Below are 14,783 nucleotides of genomic sequence, written 5' to 3' on the forward strand. Positions count from 1 at the left end.
CACACTTGCAACCCAGGAATAAATCTCAGTTGATTGTGATTAATAATTTTTTAATGTATTTTTGGATTTGTTTTGCTAATATTTTATTGAGAAGTTTGGTACCCATGTTGATCAAAGATATTGGCCTGTAGTTCTCTTTTTTAGTGGTTTTGGTATCAGGGTAATATTGGCCTCATAAAATGAATTAGAAAGTTTTCCTTCCTTTTCTGTTTTTTTGGAGTAGTTTGAGAAAAATAAGTATTAACCCTTCTTTAAATGTTTGGTAAAATTCACCTGTGAAGCCATCTGGTCCTGGACTTTTGTGTGTTGGGAGTTTTTTGATTACTGATTCAATTTCTTTGGTCCGTTCAAGTTTTCTATTTCTTCCTTTCAATTTTTGTAGTTTATATGTTTCTAGGGATTTATCCATTTCTTCTAGGTTGTCCAATTTGTTGGCATATAATTTTTCATAATATTCTCTTATAATTGTTTGTATTTCTATGGTGTTGATTATTATTTCTCCTCTCTCATTTATGATTTTATTTATTTGGATCCTTTTCCTTTTCTTTTTGATAAGTCTGGCTAGAGGTTTATAAATTTTATTAATTTTTTCAAAGAACCAGATTCTGGTTTCATTGATCTGTTCTATTGTTTTTTTAGTTTCTATATAATTTATTTCTGCAATAATCTTTATTATTTCCTGCCTTCTGCTGGCTTTAGGCTTCATTTGTTGTTCTTTCTCTTAGCTCCTTTAGATGTAAGGTTAGTTTGTGTATTTGAGACTTTTCTTGCTTTTTGAGATAGGCCTGTATTGCAATATACTTGCCTCTTATGACCACCTTTGCTGCATTCCAAAGATTCTGGACTGTCTTGTTTCCATTTTCATTTGCTTCCATGTACTTTTTAAAAATTTCTTCTTTGATTTCCTGGATAATCTATTCATTCTTTAGTAGGATGTTCTTTAACCTCCATGTATTTGTGGTTTCTCCAAATATTTTCTTTGGGTTGACTTCAAGTTTCATAGCATTGTGGTCTGAAAATATACATAGTATATATACTAAATATACATAGTATGGTGCCAATTGGTTGAGGACTGAGCTGTGACCCAGTATGTGATCTGTTCTGGAGAATTTTTCCTGTGCACTCAAAAAAAATGTGTATTCTGCTGCTTTAAGGATAAAATGTTCTGAATATATCTGTTAAGTCCATCTGGTCCAGTGTGTCATCCAAAGTCATTGTTTCCTTGTTAATTTTCTGCTTAGATGATCTGTCCATTACTGAAATGGGGTGTTAAAGTCATCTGCTATTTTTGTATTGTTATCAATGAGTTTCTTTCTGTTTGTTATTGTTTTATGTATTTGGGTGCTTCCATGTGGGTGCATTAAATGTCTACAATTGTTATATCTTCTTGTTGGATTGCCCCTTTATTATGATATAGTGCCCTTCTATCTCTTGTTGCTACTCTGGCTTTCTTTTGACATCCATTTGAGAGATATGTTTCTCCATCCTGGAGCCATTCTTGACTTCTCTCTTTTGTTCATACCCTACATCCAATCCATCATCCAACTCCACCTACAAAACCAAAAACAAGACAAAAAGGCTTTCCAAGCACCAGGTTTTCTTAGCTTTGAGACACAACACAGGACAGAGCATATACAGCTGCCACACAGTAGAGGTCTTGTGATTTCCTGGGGAAGTTTCCAAGGATCCTAGTCATTTTGCATGAATGTGCATGTCATGAGAAATGAGACTAAGTAAACACGGTCTACCTCAGCTCAGTGAAGCCATCAGTTCTGGGGTTTCTTAGCTTTAATACTTTGCTAGTCATTTATGCCCATTCATCAGTGTAGCTGTGTCTCATGAATTAGCAGTTATACAATTAAATATTCTGAAGCCAGTACAATGTGCTCTGATAGTATGCTCAGTACATAGTGACCTCAGCAAAACCCTCATTTGTCTGGGATCTGATATACTTCTCTACATTCTTTAATTTAGCGTTGCAAAGAATTTAACTTCTAGTCAAGTCCTCAGGTGTCTCTGAGGCTGAAGGTAGATTACTGTCTCCTGGTATATAGTCAGAATATTTTTACAAATGATCACATGGTCACTTCCCATCAAGCCTCCAATATCTCTCCCCTATATTGGAATAGCCTCAAGACTTACCACCTTGCTCTCATCCTTGCTCCCTGCAGCAATTCTTCATGCAACAACCAGAATAATAGTGAAAGTATATGTCAGTTTGTGTCCTTCTTGTGCTTAAAAACTTCTGGTGACTTCGTCTTCACTCTGAGTAAAAGTCAAGGTCCTCAGGGTGCTTTTAAGACTGTGTACCTGGCCCCCATGCTGCCTGACCTCCTCTTGCATCTCTTTCCCCTCTGCTTGCTCTGTTCTAGCTACCTTCGCATTCTTGTTATTTTGGGACATTCTGCACACTCCAATCTCAGGACTTCTGAATGAAATGTTTTGTTTGTCTTTTTGTTTTTGCCTAGTACACTCTGCTTTCAAATAGCCTCATTTACTTTAATTTCTGCTTAAATATCCTTTTTTCCTTTAGAGAGTCCTTCCCTGAATACCTCATGTAAATAGTAAACCCCCCTCTATGTTCTGCTTTATGTTTTCTCCAGAGTATTTATCACCACTTGACATATCATATCTTTTTGTTAATTTGTTATTGTTAAAGTAAACTGTCTGGGGGCAAACTCTTGGTTCTCTTTTCTGCTAAATCTCTTCCCCAGTGCCTAACACAGTGACTAGCTCATCATAGGTGCTCACTAAATGTTTGTTGAATAAAGATTGTATGTATTTGTAGCTCTCTTGCTAGCTATCTATATACTTAGAGGAGTAGCTGGAATAATTGTCACCAAATATTGATGATGCTTATATCTAGGTGTTGAGATTGTGGGTGAATTTTAAATTTCTTAACTATACTTTTATACATTAAAATTTCTCCAATTAAAAAGTGTAAATAACTATGAGAAACAAATAAAAAAAAAGATACCTCTAAGCTTCCTAGAGAAGGACACAGATAGCCAGATCTTTGAGACCTCCCACTCTTGCTTTTTCCAAGAAAGCCCCATCCTTACGACACATCTTTGTGCCTGCCTTTTCTCAAAACAGTACAAGCTGTGTGTAGGTGGTTATTATGCTGTTTTTATAAAAATGATAGGTTTGGCCAAAAGGATCTTTATGCCTCATCCACACACCATGGGGATTCCATGTGCACAGTCTGAGCCAATGTTACTCTAACATTTTCTTGGAACAAGGGAAGTGGTTTGAATGAATGTGTGCATATTCCCTAAAAGAGCCTAAAATTCTTTCAAAAACAATTTTTATAGAAAACAGGGAAAAGGGCTGAATGGCACAGAGCTGGCAGAGAGGGTTTTAGGACACCAGAGTAGGACTTGTGCTGAAGAAATATATGTTTAAAGCCCTAAAATTCCTTCAGTTCACTTCCTCTTCTTTTTGTTCTATTAATTGGATTTCTTCTGTATTTTTCTCACTTCGAAGCTTTTTCTCACAGTTATCAGGACAGAAGCTGACCTCTGATTCCACCAGGGCACTGATGAGAGGGTGGAACAGGTTCTCCCTGGATGCCTGGATTGTTGTTTGACCTCAGAAACTCTTGCAACTGGGACTATGTCTATGGTTACTGGGCTTTGGTTCTGAAAGGCATCCTCCATACCAATGAGCTGAACCTTTCACTTTACACATGAGGATAGAAAAAAAACCCCAAATCTGACTGGTTTCTGTGTGTGAGATTTGAGCTATCTGAAACAGAAAAATAAGGCATCTGGCATTCAGTATAAATTTTGTTATTAGAATATGAAATTTATGAAGGACTACAATGATAAATTCTGTCATAACAGTCTGTAAACTTATCAAGAGTGGGGTCCTTCAGTTGCTCTGCACTGTGTCATCTCTTCAGCTGCCAGCAGAACTTAAACTTTCAAAAAGAGGGTTAGACTCTAGCATTTGACGGTTGTTTTTTCTTTACAATTAGCCAGATCTGTGTTCAAATGTCTGGTGGACTTCTTTTAGCTGTCTTTAATTTTAGATTTCTAGCATTAGAGTCTCTCTTAGAGTTTCCATCTATCTGCTCACAGTGCCCATCTGTTCTTGCATGTTGCCCACTTTTTCTATTAGGGTTCTTTGCATTTCAACCACAGTTATTTTATTTTTTTTAAAGATTTATTTATTTATTTATTTATTTGTTTGAGAGAGAGAGAGAACAAGTGGGGGGTGCAGAGGGAGAGGGAGAGAGAGAATCTCAAGCAAACTCCCTGCTGAATGCAGACCCCAACGTGGGGCTTGATCTCATGACCCTAAGATCATGACCTGAGCTGAAATCAAGAGCTGGATGCTTAACTGACTGAGCCACCCAAGTGTTCCTCAACCACAGTTATTTTTAATTCTCAGTCTGATAATTCCAAAATTTTTTCTGTATCTGAATTTGGTTCTGAAACTTGCTTTGTCTCTTCAGACTGTGGTTTTTGTCTTTTGTATGCCTTGTAACTTTTTGTTGAAAGTTGGACATGATGTATTAGGTAAAAGGAACTGTTGTATATAGGATGTTAATGTGAAGTTTTATGTTTATCTGGCTAAGAGTGTGGCTGAGTTTAATGTTTGCTATAGCTCCAGCTGTCAGAGGCTTCAGTTTCCTCTAGTGTCCTCATTTTTATCTGTTCTGTTGTCTTTGTGTTTCCTTAAAGACTCCTTGAATAGAGTCTGAGGCTTGCAGTTCTTTTAGCTGTAATCCCCTGTTTTTATACAGGACCCTGACTGAAGTGGTAGTGAAATGTTGGAAGAAGGGAAGCATTCTATATCCCTATGATTAGGTCTCAGTGTTTTGTTGAAACATCCTGTGACCTTTACAAATGCTTCTTAACCTCCTCCCTTCCTCCCTTAGAGGAGACAGGAAGGCTAGAGGGGCTGGAGCTAAGGATTTTCCTGCCCCCATGTGATGGCTGGAGGGGCTGGAGTGGGGTATTTTCCATTTTCCATCTTGGGCACGCTTTGGAAAAATAGTTTCCTTTGAGGGCAGGCTTTTGTAAAGGAGAACAGAGAGCTCTGGGCATATTTCAAAACATTTACTTCCCCCCACCCTCTGCTGCAAATACAGGGGATTTTTCTCCAATCTTCACTGTGAAAACCCGGTAGGTTGGTTCTTGGAGGTAAGATTCATATGAATTTGGGGGTGTTTGTCTAAGCCTGGGCCTCCCAGAGTTTTAACTGTCGTTGTTGTCCACACTGAGCCTCCAGCAATTCATCAGTTACTGTTTAAGTTTTCCCACTTTAGTACTGGCTCCAGTGGCAGTTCCTACTCCTAGGCTCTGCTGTCATTAAGCTATAACTCTCTGTATTGACCTATCTGTACAGTTTTGATGTAGCCCTTTTCCCTCTGACCTCACTTCTTTGATGACTCTAAGAAGAGTTATAGATTTTCAGTTTGTTCAGCTTTGTTTTTATGATGATGGGAGTGTTGATTTCCAAGCTTCTTCCATGTGTAACAGGACACCAAAGTCCTCCATATTTTTCTGAGGCTAAGTTTTTTCATCTGTAAGTGGGACTGATATTTATTGTTTCTCATAGGATTGCTAAAAATGAGTAAAAAATGAATAAATGATACAAGGAAATTATAGCAAATGTTAAGCAAACTTTATCATTTGCTGAATAACTGTTATTGTTGATGATATTAACTTTAAACAAAAGGGAGAGGCAAAAAGTGATGGATATAAAAAATCTTCAATTAGCAAACAATGTAGAACATTAGGAGAGGCAAAAAAAATAGTTAATAGATATTATATCACTAGGGTAGAGATCCAGGGGTCACTTACAGGAATTTTAGAACTTAATCATTGAGGAATGACATCAAATTTGAAACTGAGAAAGTCAAGAAACCAAAGAAGTTAAAGACACAACAAGGAATCTACAGATTGCCATCTCTTTGCACTGGCAAGACTTTTCCCCACTAGCCCACCCTTCCACTGAGTGCACATTTTTAAAGAATTCTAGCACTATGCAGAGATTTCAGTTCTGAGCTTTGGACTGCTTGGGCCTAAGGCTTCATCTTCTTTGTCTATATAGTGATTAAAACCCAAGCCATTAGCCTTGCTACTCAAAGCGAGCCACTTGGGATATTGTTGGGAAATGTAGACTCTTGGCCTGTCCCATTTACTAAATCAGAACTCACATTTTAATGAGATTCTTTGGGTTCAATACATGTTAAAGTTGGAGAAATGCTGGTCTAGATGATGAAAACAAGTAACAACTCTGAATCTCCACCCTCCCCCACCTTCTACTCCCAAATGAGGCAGATTCAGAAGCATTTTGTACACTTGCCATTGTGGTTTTTGTTTTTTTCTGTGTTATTGGAAATTTCAGAAACTACCCCCCCCCCCACACACACACTTTGAGCTTAGCTGTTCATTTTTCAGTTTTCCTCCCCCCTTAGGTGGGGCCTGGTGGCCAGAGTGGACTGGATATGGGTATTTCCTTTTCCCAGGTAGGTTAGGCTCTGATGTAACCCCAGCAGGTTAGGCTCTGGTTCACTAGTTTCCCCCTCAGTGCAGAACTTATTAAGAGGAACAGAATACTCTGGGGTATTTCAAAAATGTTTCCATTTCCACATTTCCTGCTGAAAGCACAAAGGGATTTTTTTCTGATCTATACTGTGAGAACTTGGTTGAGCCCCTGGAAGTAAATCTCACAATACTGTGTCCCCATCTTGCCCCCCAACTAGGTCTTTCTGGAATTTTTAACTCTCAAACTTGTCCACACTGAGTCTCCAGGAATTTGTCAGTTTCAATTTTGATTTTCCTACTCTGGCACTGATTCCCATGGTGGTTACTGCTTGCTTGTGAGTCTCTGCTCCAGGAGGATGTGATTCCCTGTATTCACCTGTCTGTGGCAGAAGTTTCCCCTGTGTCCTTGCCTCTCCTAATGATCCAAGCAGCGTTGTGCAATCTGTTCAGGTTTCTATTTGTTAAAAAAGAGTGGCAACTTCCAAACTCCTTATAGGCAGAACTGGAAACCAGGAGTCTAGCTACTCATTTTCAGAGATATTTGTTATAAATTTCCCTGAATTTATAGGTATTTGCAGTGGGTGGTTGATCAAATAATCTAGATTGTCAAGTTCTAGGAACCAGAAGTCAATCTTCCTTTTTCCTAAAGATTTATTTCCTATCATTTGTCTACTTATTTACCGAGCATCTACACTTTGCCAGTCACTAGGTTAAAGTCTGAGAACATAATTACTAAAGAAAGAATTGTTATGATAAAAGGATTAGTGAGGAAGGGGGTTGTTATAGGAAATCTGAGTAAGAACCCCACGATCCTCTGCCATTGTATATAATTATCTTACCATTTCTCACAGGAAGGAGATGAAGGTAATAGATTGCAAGAATTGTCATTAAACAAAAAGGTACACTGCCATCTCTATGCCTTTCCTATATGCCAAGTATTGCAGAACAGGCAGAGAATGTGCTGCTTTCTGATCTCTGTTAAGGATTTTATTTTTTGAAAGATTTTCTGACTTAGTTTCCTATACTTCTGTTTAGTAAACAAAGTAGTGATTAGGACTTCATGTACTAACAATTTTTGCTCTTGGCAAGTAACTCAAGGGGCAGGAACACTTCAAGCCCCCATCCTTGGAAATAGCTGTTAAAATGTGCACATGAGCATTCTGCCTGTGTCACCACGATAGCAACATAGATTGTTCTTGACTTCACTCTTCCTCATGAAAAGAACAAGTAACAACTATTCATGGACAAGACACCATGAAAGAATCCTAGAACATGCAGGTGATGATGAAACATCCCCTGCACCACAGAGACCGTGACAGACCACATCAGGAGGGTAAGAGGAATGTTACATGCTAACCACATTGCCCCTCCTCCTGGCTGGAACTGTATCATGAGAAGAGATCTTCCTTGAGCCTATTGTTCTTCCAGTGGGGAAAAAGAGCCTAGGGTGGATATCCAGCTCCCCCGGCATTGTGGGTCCCTCCTTGGGAGCCTTTACTCTCTGGTCTTGCCTAATAGGGCTTACAGGGAAATCTGCAGAGTTTGATCATTGGAATGTGGTTGTTATGAAGAAGAGGGGAGAGGCTTGCAACAACTAGTACTCAGATCTTGGTAGAACAAATTCATACCTACAGAGCCCAGGTAATAATCTCAACCAGCTGCTTTACTCTTCTGCAGAATCAAGTCAATGGTTCAGTCTGACTAGGAAACCTGGCAGGGTCAGGTCTGCCTGATTTAGGTCTTCTAATAGAGGCTTCCTGGCTTGGGAGCATGGTATGCTCAACACAAGAAAGGGAGCTGAGTCATCCCCCTGCCATTAATGAATGTAGCTCCTGGCTGCATCCAACCAGAAAGGCTGGCAAGAATATCTGGAAGCTATGTAGCCCAACAATGCTCAAGCATGGCAGACATAGTTGATTGCCCTAGAGGAAAGCCACTACTGGGAGTGGAAGTTTCTCCTTCTCTGCCAGGCAGGGGAGCTGAGTCATAGCCCTGCTCACTGCTAAGTAAATCTCCCAGCCCTTCCTAAACACAAAGCCTGAACAGAATACTTGGAAAGCTACATAGCCTAGCAATGCTTGAATGGACTATCCAACAGACAGGGATGATAATGTGCAGAGCTCCCTGGCTCATTATGCCCCTTTGTTTCAGGGATCTTTAAGTAAAAAAACTCTGTGGCCTTACTTCCTTTGTGAGGATGTACTAGAACTGCTCCTTCAATCAAAACGACTCTAGGGTTTTCATTTCCCCAAAGTGGGAACTCAGATGCTGAGGGAGCTACCTGCTGCCTCTGTGTGGGTGACCTGTGCCTTCTCATTCAGGAAGTCATAATCTGTATATTTTAAAGTTCATACACTTGCTCTGGGTCCTCCTGAACACCTGCTTACAATGGCACTTTGTACAGGGAGTACAGCTCATGGCTTTCCCTGTCAGCAGGCTAAAACCAGTGACCCTGTCTGGCTAGAGAATTCAGTGCAGTCTTGACTGATTTGGGTTCTCAAACAATGAGATTTGGTGGCCCTCAGGTCTGTTCTATTGCCCTGGTAGTGCAGAGATACTAATTCATAGCCCACCTACTGCTGAGTGTAGTACCGAGTCCCCACCATGTAGTAAACGTAGCAGAGAAAGCAGGAAACTGCAGAGCCCATTCTACACCCTTGCTTGGGCAGGGAACCAGCCAGCAGTCCTATCCAAAAGTTCTCAGTCAGCAGCACCCATCTCTTGACCTCAGAGCTTAGGGAGTGGCCTTGTCCAAAAATAGACCCTGATAGAAAACTCTACCTGCCTAAGGTGTTACCAGCTGATACATCCTGAACCCCAAACTGAGCTGACTGGTGAAGAACAGTTTCTGTCAAAGTGAACTTATAAAGTCTGGAAGAGAAGACAACTTACTCAAATGCATAGATAGCAAAGTAAGGAATTGAGGATAAAAAAAAAAAAAAATCAAGCACCAAAGGAAACTAATAAAGTTCCAATAACTGACCCTAAAGAAATGCATGAAAAAAATGAGAAGTTCACAAAGAAATAGAAACCATTAAACAAAACAAAACAAAACAGGAATCTTTTTTTTTATTATGTTATGTTAATTACCATACATTACATCATTAGTTTTTGATGTAGTGTTCCATGATTCACTGTTCGTGTATAACACCAGTGCTCCATGCAGTACGTGCCCTCTTTAATACCCATCACCAGGCTAACCCATCCCCCCACACCCCCTTCCCTCTAGAACCCTCAGTTTGTTTCTCAGAGTCCATAGTCTCTCATGGTTCGTCTCCCCCTCCGATTTTCCCCCCTTCATTCTTCCCTTCTTGCTATCTTCTTTCTTTTTTTTTTTTAAATATAATGTATTATTTGTTTCAGAGGTACAGGTCTGTGATTCAATAATCTTACACAATTCACAGCACTCACCTTAGCACATACCCTCCCCAATGTCTATCACCCAGCCACTCCATCCCTCCCACCACCCACCACTCCAGCAACCCTCAGTTTGTTTCCTGAGATTAAGAATTCCTCATATCAGTGAGGTCATATGATACATGTCTTTCTCTGTTTGACTTATTTCACTCAGCATAATACCCTCCAGTTCCATCCACATCGTTGCAAATGGCAAGATCTCATTCCTTTTGATGGCTGCCTCATATTCCATTGTATATATATACCACATCTTCTTTATCCACTCATCTGTTGATGGACATCTTGGCTCTTTCCATAGTTTGGCTATTGTGGACATTGCTGCTATAAACATCGGGGTGCATGTACCCCTTCAGATCCCTACATTTGTATCATTGGGGTAAATACCCAGTAGTGCAATTGCTGGATCATATGATAGCTCTATTTTCAACTTTTTGAGGAACTTCCACACTGTCTTCCAGAGTGGTTGCACCAGCTTGGATTCCCACCAACAGTGTAGGAGGGTTCCCCTTTCTCCGCATCCCTGCCAACATCTGTTGTTTCCTGACTTGTTAATTTTAGCCACTCTGACTGGTGTGAGGTGAAACCTCATTGAGGTTTTGATTTGGATTTCCCTGATGCCGAGTGATGTTGAGCACATTTTCATGTGTCTGTTGGCCATTTGGATGTCTTCTTTGGAAAAATGTCTGTTCATGTCTTCTGCCCATTTCTTGATTGGATCATTTGTTCTTTGGGTGTTGAGTTTAATAAGTTATTTGTAGATTTTGGATACTAGCCCTTTACCTGATATGTCATTTCCAAATATCTTCTCCCATTCTGTCGGTCGGTTGTCTTTTGGTTTTGTTGACTGTTTCTTTTGCTGTGCAAAAGCTTTTTATCTTGATGAAGTCCCAATAGTTCATTTTTGTCCTTGCTTCCCTTGCCTTTGGTGCTGTTTCTAGGAAGAAGTTGCTGTGGCTGCGGTCAAAGAGGTTGCTGCCTGTGTTCTCCTTTAGGATTTTGATGGAGTCCTGTCTCACATTGAGGTCTTTCAACCATTTTGAGCTATTTTTGTGTGTGGTGAAAGGAAATGGTCCAGTTTCATTCTTCTGCATGTGCCTGTCCAATTTTCCCAACACCATTTGTTGAAGAGACTGTCTTTTTTCCATTGGCGCTGCACCTCCTGGGGAGGAAGGGGAGTCTCCCTGGATCTGCCTCTTGTTGGGTCCCTGCTGGAAGAGCAGTGGCCCACCTGTGCCACGGATCATGGTTTATGGCAACCCTGAGCTGAGAGCCCACTCCTCGGCTCCATCTCTGCAGCCGGCTTCCCTGTTCCGATACCTGGGAGCTCTGCCGCACTCAGGCACCCCCAGTCTTTCTGTGACCCTGACGGTCCTGAGAACACACTGTCCCAGGGAGGATTCCACCCCCCGTTTAGCCACTGGAGTGACGTCCCTCAGCAGAGCCAACTTCTAAAAGTTCCGATTTTGTGCTCCGTGGCTCTATCACTTGCCAGTAGTGGCCGATGGAGGCCCCCTCCCCCGCCATCTATCTTCCTGAATATTGCCTCAGATTCACTTCTCCGCACGTCCTACCTTCCAGAAAGTAGTTGCTTTTCTGTTCAGAGAGTTGCTGCTATTCTTTTCTTCGATCTCCTGTTGAGTTCATAGGTGTTCAGAATGGTTTGATCCCTATCTAGCTGAATTCCTGGGACCAGATGAAATTTAGGTCTCCTACTCCTCCACCATCTTGGTCCTCCCCCAAAACAGGAATCTTAAAGCTGAAAACACAATGAGTGAACCGAAGAATTCAATAGTGTCAACAGTGAGATTCAGTGATGCGGAAGATATAATCAATGACCTAGAAGACAGGGCATTTGAAATTCTAGTCAGAGGAGCAAAAAGAAAAAAAGAATTAAAAAGATTGAAGAATGTCTATGGGCCTTATGGGACATGACTGAAAGGAACAATGTCTGCAGTATCGGAATTTCAAAAGGAGAAGAGAAAGAAAAAGGGACAGAAGGTATATTTAAAGCAATAGTGGCTGAGAACTTCCCAAACCTGGAGAGAATGCTCATCTAGATCCATGGAGTCCAAAGGACTCCAAATAGGCTGAATTCCAAATAAGGCTACACTGGGACACACAGAGGAAAATCCTCAAAAGTCAAAAAGAATGAATTTTGAAAGCAGCAAGAGAAAAGAGAGAAATTAAATATAAGAGAACTTCCACAAGACTTTTGGTAGATTTCTCAACAGAAACATTTCAGGCCAGGAGAGAATGGGAGCATATATTCAAGATATTTTAAAAAAACCAAAACAACCTGTCAACCAAGAATCCTATACTATGCAAGCTGTCCTTCCAAAACAAAGGAGAGATAAAGACTTTCTTGAACAAACACTAGCTGAGGGAGTTCATCAGTACTAGAGTTGCCTTACAAGAAGTACTTGAGGGAATTATGTTAAGTAAAATAAGTCACACAGGGAAATATAATTACATATGATCTTACTAATACCTGGAATCTCAAAGAACAACAAACAAACTCAGAAAAAGAGATCAGATTTGTAATTACTAGAGACAGGGGTGAATTACACACCACTATTACCGTATTTCAGATTCTAACTTTGACTACATATTTGCCATTACCAGAGAGTTTTACCCTGCCCTCTTATGTTTTTATGATGTTAATTAGCACCCGTTTACTTACAGTCTCTCAAGCTAGAGAGAACAAGCATATGCCAACCAAGTTTAGAAAGTGGGAGACAGTGGTCTGGATGGAGAGGCTCCATGAGGCATTCAGGTGTGTGAGAGGGCTGGGGTTGGGGGCGTGTCACTGCGGAGGAGCCTGCAGAACAAGTGGACACAAAGAGGGCATTTTCTGGATGTTAGGAAGGTGCCTTGCTCTGGGGACACTGATTCATAAGTCCCAGGGGTGAGTGGGAATGATGGAGGTGTTAGTCTCTTGGGAATCAAGAAAGAAGAAATGTAAGGAGAAGAGAAGGTGCCCAAAGAAGACACTGACCAGGACCATCAGAAAAAAGAGGGAGGAAGAAGGGGAGGCATCATAGAAGCCATGTCAGGAGGAGGACAAGGAACCTGCACATTCTGCAGAATCCAGAGTATTAGAGTACACTGGTGAGATTGAGGATGCTGACCTGCCTGGGACACTCTCTGTGTTGAGGTGAGGATTTGTGAGCTCCCATGTGGGGAAGCACCTGTAAGTATGGGTAACCTGTTGGACAATACACAGAGATGTGTGGGGCCTCCTGTGCTTAGCACCTATATTAATAATTAACATGCTTCATAGTTTATATTTTCCAGCATTCTTGTCTTATTTGTTTTGAAATTTATAACAGATACTAGTGTTACAACTGTTTCATTGATTTTATTTTTATTTTATTTTATTTATTTATTTATTTATTTTTATTTACTGTTTTCATTTATTCTTTTTCTTTTTTAAAGATTTTATTTATTTATTTGACAGAACGAGAGAGTAGGAGAGCATTAACAGTGGAAGCAGCAGAGGGAGAGGGAGAAGCAGGTTCTCTGTGGAGCAGGGAGCCCAGTGTGGGGCTTGATCCCAGGGCTCTGGGATCATGATCTGAGCCAAAGGCAGTCGCTTAACCAACTAAGCCACCCAGGCACCCCTGTTTTCATTTATTCTTAATTTAGAGGTGTATTGGCTTTTGGGAGCAAACAGAAATAAAATTTTCAGGAAGCAGTGAGTATAGAATACTAAATATTTGAGAAGGGGGAACATATAAGGCATTAGAAGAGGACATCTAATGACAGGGAAGTGGAGCTGATCTAGGAGAATTGCAGACTAAACTGTACAAGTTCTCTCAGAGGAGAGAAGGAGAGCGAACACATACTTTATGTCATTAGTATTCAATATGTTTAAGTTTTAAATATTCAAATTTAGAGAAATAAATAAACAAAAATGTATTTCCCTCAAACACAAGCCATAATTTTTAAAAATTGAAAGCATTTCCTGGAATGATGATACCTTCCCCTAATCATGATGTGAGTTTTTAGGATGCAGATATGTCTCACATTAGAAAATACAAAAATCTGAGCATCAGGATAGATTCTTGGGTATAATTAGCCTTTAAAGTGAAGGACTATATTCAGTTTTCAAAAGGATTCAACCCAGGATTCCTTTAAATTACCATATTCTTAAGTTAATTTCCAATTTATTTTTTTTCTTCTTTTTTTTTATTATGTTATGTTAGTCACCATACAGTACTTCATTCGTTTTTGATGTAGTGTTCCATGATTCATTGTTTGCGTATAACACCTAGTGCTCCATGCAATACATGCCCTCCTTAATACCCATCACCAGGCTAACCCATCCCCCCACCCCTCCCCTCTAAAACCCTCAGTTTGTTTCTCAGAGTCCATAGTCTCTCATGGTTCTTCTCCCCCTCCAATTTCCCCCCTTCATTTTTCCCTTCCTTCTCCTAATGTCCTCCATGCTATTCCTTATGTTCCACAAATAAGTGAAACCATATGATAATTGACTTTCTCTGCTTGACTTATTTCACTTAGCATAATCTCCTCCAGTCCCATCCATGTTGATGCAAAAGTTGGGTATTCATCCTTTCTGATGGCTGAGTAATATTCCATTGTATATATAGACCACATCTTCTTTATCCATTCATCTGTTGAAGGGCATCTCGGCTCTCCACAGTTTGGCTATTGTGGACATTGCTGCTATAAACATCGGGGTGCATGTGGCCCTCCTTTTCACTACATCTGTATTTTGGGGGTAAATACCCTGTAGTGCAATTGCTGGGTCATAGGGTAGCTTTATTTTTAACTTTTTGAGGAACCACCACACTGTTTTCCAAAGTGGCTGTACCAACTTGCATTCCCACCAACAGTGTAAGAGGG

This window comes from Halichoerus grypus, chromosome 10, assembly GCF_964656455.1.
Source record: "Halichoerus grypus chromosome 10, mHalGry1.hap1.1, whole genome shotgun sequence".
Classification (NCBI taxonomy): domain Eukaryota; kingdom Metazoa; phylum Chordata; class Mammalia; order Carnivora; family Phocidae; genus Halichoerus; species Halichoerus grypus.